Raw genomic sequence first — 4831 nt, forward strand, 5'->3', positions numbered from 1 at the left:
CTGGCCAACACATCGTCCCTCCATTGTGTCACCACCAAAGCCTGTCCTGTAGGTGTTTCCATCGCACACCTACCACGTCACATGCCATGCAGCACCAGCCCATAATACGCAGGAGTAGGAGGCAAAATTCATGCACTCCCATCCCAATTAACAACTGAAAGGTTAGCGAGCTTTCCCAGGTCTGGGAAACCTCAGCCTGCTGATGTGGGAGGCAGCAATGGTCCAAATCCTGCCTGCCGTGGGCAGTGCCCCTACCCAACAGCAGAGCCAGAGAGGGGCTCGCGCACCCCCTTTCTGGAGAAACTACTCATCAGGAAAAGAAAACAAAACCAGAAAAACTAAAAATAAAAATCAAAACCTGAAGCTCCAGAGGGCAAGAGTGAGCATGACTCCGCAGCCCTGGGATCGGGGCACTCCCCTGGGAGTGGGGAGACCTGAATTCCAGTTGCCAGCACCATGGGTTGTTTAATTTTCAAACACATAAACAGTCCTTGGAGCAGGAGCTGGATCTCCGGCCGCCCCACTCCCAGGTGAATTTCCCCAAGCGCTAACACAGACAGCCTGGCTTGTTCTTTCTTGCTGACCCACTGAATCTGGTGTTTCCCCGCTGTGAGGTGGAACAGCTTTCCCCAAATGGGGGAGAAGAGGGAGCGTAGAGACACCTGCCACCTCCTCCCCACATCGCCCCAGGATGGTAGGAGAGTGTGGTGGGAGATGTGGCTTGGACCTTTCCCGATGGAAAAGAGACCCAAGCCCACGTCTCCTCTGTTGTGAACCCATGTTGGGGCTAGTGAGGCAAAGAACTGCTGATGCAGGAGGAGAAGCCTGATCTCCTTGCAGTGATGCCAGCACACATGGTTTTGGGTATAAAGGTTTTACATGCTGTACGTGCTGCCCATGCATTTTAGTCCAGGGACACAGCTCCCAAGAGCATGAAGTACTTGTGTTGGCTTTAGGAACACAGTGTTGACTCTGGAAGGGAAAAAAAATAAAGCCTATCACAGAAATATAAAAATTTGGACAACTTAACTCTTCTGTGGGAGTTTGTGAAGTCACCTACAGCCCAGCCCTGATCCTATGGGTCTCTGATTGCACCTCTTCCATGGCCTTCAGGGAGCATAGTGGGCAGTAGTGGAGGAGATGTAGATGTTGCTTATCTCCATCTCTCAGAAGCTGCCAAAGGGGAGGCTTTTGGAGCAAGGAATTGGTGTTGAGCTCCTCTAGCCACCCCTCCGCACCTGTCTTGACCCCCAACACACCTCATTGCTTAAAATGCATTTCAAGGCATGGCTAGGAAACCCATCTCCTCCAGGTGTCCAGAAACTTTGTGACTTTTCGAGACGGGTTGATTATTTCAGGAACTGAGGCCTGTTTGAACACTGCAGCGCTCCAAAAAGGTTTTCAAAGTGTGGGGATGGAAATGCATGCACACTCTCACACACACCTCACGCCCACGCATGCTGACTTCCAATTATTCCTTTCTCACACCCACAGACAAACTCGGTCTCACACAGGGACACTATCACAACATCGACAGCTCTCGTTCCCAAGTTCTTCCCTTCTCTTGGACACGTGCACACGTTTTCCCCCTTCTTCTGTCCCACTACACGTTAACTTGCTTCTCCTCAGTAGGATCATCTCCCAAGAATCATACAAGCAGTAGTCTGAAAAACCCTAGAAAAGGTTCTAGAGGAATTTAATAAGAGGGGCAAACGATGGTGAAAACAAGAAGATCAGACAAACCCTGTGAGTTGGGTAGTTGCACCAGGAAGGAGTTTGGAGGGATGTTTGCTTTGAGTATAACAATAAAGAGAAAAGGTTGGGGACATTTGGGTACACATGGCTACCATCTCTGCATGGATAACAGACAAGTTTTTTCATGAAAGTCACCCAAGCTTTACAGTGCTCAACCCTGAGGGTCAGGATTCCCAGTTATCAAGCTTGAGATGGGTGTTCAAACCTCCTCGCAGAGCACAAGGGAACCAAACACATGACAAGACATTCCCCAGCCCAGGAGCCTGAGGCCTGATCTCAAATCCCCTTCCTCAGCAGAGCTGCAGGCACTTTGTGCACCACCACAACCACAGACAGGTTCCATACATCCCAGAGCTTCCTCCTGAAGGTGGTGCGGACTCTTGTCCCCTTGGCATCATTACAGTGGCATGAAAGAGAGAAAGGGGGAGAGCAACCTGATCTGGGTAAAGATATTCCTGCTCATGGCAGGGGTTGGACTAGGTGAGCTTTGGATGTCCCTTCAACCCAAACTATTCTATGATTCTACAATCAGAAGCATGGATGTTGATGTACCTCTGGACACATTTGTTTCCAAAATACAAGAACAGAGCAGACTTGAGGGGGGGTGAACTAAAGTCTGAAAAAGAAGCCCAAATACTCCAACTAACTCTAATCAAGTTTACAAAATGCTTTGATGACGCCAAATGTGCATCTTCCCCAATCTCGTTTCACAGCACAGACACTGGGTTATACTGCTCAGCACAGGATGAATGCGGTCTCTCGATCTCTTTTACTAGCAGCCTGCTTCCCAGATCCTAGGACAGTCTTTCCTACCAGGTCTTGATTAACCTTTTGGTGAGCGTGTCTCTCTCTCACACACACTCTCTACCAAACAAAGCCACTGGCTCACATCTTCCAGCAGCACCGCTTCTTCAAAACATCCCTCCGTCTCGTTTTTGTGATGTTTTCCTTTCAACCGTGTGGTTTGCCAACCACCCCTCCCCTCCCTCGCTAATTGATTTCTCAGGAACCACAGATGTAGCTTGGCACGTTGGATTCCCTTGGTCTGTCAGCCACAAAATCACCTCCCCTCTCCCTCCCCCTTTCCCGAGCCATGCTCAGGGAGGGGAAATGCCTTCCTGCTTATAAACCTCCTGCCCCAGCTGTACTCCATGTGGGGAAATAAAATACACATGAGATAAGAGATATAAGAGGCAAGGGCCGTGCCCAGAGAAAAGAGAGACAATTGCCAAAACATCAACAGCCCTGCCTGCTCCTCACCCCGCTCCGGCACAGGCAACACTGACAGATAGCAGAAACCGAGAGTTATCCCTCGGGGACTTTTTGGGAACAGCTCTTCTTCCCAGAAGTCCCTCGGGGGGTACCTGACCCACGCTGTGACACTGAAGGCAGGTTTGGAGAAGCCACCCAGAGAAGGAGGAAGGAGGTGCTTGGTAGAGTTATTCTGCTTCTCACGCATGTTTGCAGTCCACACGTGTTGCTGTGGCTGGGCTGGTAGGGATGTCCAGCTCTGCCAGCTGGGCACAGCTCAGGCCACAGTCTCGAGACAGTCCCTTGAGGTCCCTGCCAGCTCTAGAGACCCACTAGGAACGTCCAAACCATCAATGGCTTGAAAAAACAGTTTGCACCTAGGTCATGGTCCTCTGGTCATCCTTACCACGTATGTTGGCTTGTTCCTGTCTCTCTGTGGGATGAACCAGCATTCTCAGAGGTGAAACCCAGTTGTAAAGCTGTTTTGCTCCTTGTGCACTGTATAAATGAGTCTCAGGTTTGGCGCTCTCCATCCTCCAGAGTCATCCAACCCTTCCATACACCCTCACGACACACCTCACAATGTGCTGTAAAATCAGCTCTCCAGCAACACAGTTCTCGCATATTTCAGACACTTTGAATTTAAAACAGAGGGGGAAAAAAAAGAAGAAGAAATTAATTATAACAAGGAGCCACAAGAGGCCCAGAAGAAACCTGAGCCAAGCGTTACAGGGGGTGAACTTGGCAGCACTGGCTATTGCTGCTTGGTGGCAGGGCAAAGTTACCAAGGAGCATTCCTGCAAAACTTATCTGCAGCAGCTCCTGGGGGAGGTCCCGATTCTGGGGAGGAATAAATAACTATGCATATATTTGTCAGAGATAGGCAGGTTTCCAGACCTCTGCTCGGGGCACGGCAGCTGCTGCTGCTTCCCACTGTTACAGTCACTTCACCTTTTCCTTTTTATTGCCTGTATTCCCTGAACCACCGCTTGTCCTGCACGAGAAAGTCACCTTCAAACTCTTGTTTTTTGCATTGCTGGCTGAAGAAAAATAAATCCTTCTTTTTTAGAGTGGGGCAGGATGAATTATTAGTGCTTTCTCCTCACTTAATCTGTGGCAAGTTTGCTATACAAGAATGTCGCCTTGGAACAAAAATGTAAAGCCTGATGTACCTTATCTGAAAAGGCACATTGGTGTCAAGATGCTGTTTTATCAGGGATGTACCCGCCCTTGAGTTACCTCCCAAAACGCGCTGTTTGCTTCCTGCTGGCATGAAATGAAGCCTTGAGAAAGGTAAGGTGGATCGTGGAGGCTTCACGTCTACTGTGTCATGCTGTGTGTTGACGCCAGACCTCTCTGTGGTAAGAACAACATCTGGGCAACGTATAGCACAGAACAACATCTGGGCAACGTATAGCACAGCGTTGGTGGTATAGTGGTGAGCATAGCTGCCTTCCAAGCAGTTGACCCGGGTTCGATTCCCGGCCAACGCAGCATCGTTAGTTTTATGTCAACCCTCATTGCACCTACAGACTGGGGATGGGAGGCTGCAGAGCAGCTCTGTTCAGAGGGATCTGGGGGTCTGGTCAGTGACAGGTTGAACATGAGCCAACAGTGTCCCTGGCACCAAGAGGGACCTGTGTCCTGGTGCATCCAGCACCCTGGGGTGTGTCAGGGATGGACTAGATGACCTTTAAAGGTCCCTTCCAACCTGAACCAGTCTGTGATTGAACCCAAATCGTTCTGTGATTCAAGCCAAAGCATTCTGTGATTCCAAGCACATCATCACCACCTGGGCAGGGAGGGGACTGTCCCACTCTGCTCT

General features: G+C 49.9%; 1 non-coding gene across 1 annotated transcript; it reads left to right on the top strand.

The window, feature by feature from the left end:
- Positions 1 to 4427: 4427 nt before the first annotated feature.
- Positions 4428 to 4499, top strand: TRNAG-UCC (transfer RNA glycine (anticodon UCC)). Its single transcript has one exon. It is a non-coding gene; the product is annotated as a tRNA-Gly (tRNA).
- The last annotated feature ends 332 nt before the right edge of the window (positions 4500 to 4831 follow it).

The sequence above is a fragment of the Columba livia genome, chromosome 4 (assembly GCF_036013475.1).
Source record: "Columba livia isolate bColLiv1 breed racing homer chromosome 4, bColLiv1.pat.W.v2, whole genome shotgun sequence".
Lineage (NCBI taxonomy): Eukaryota > Metazoa > Chordata > Aves > Columbiformes > Columbidae > Columba > Columba livia.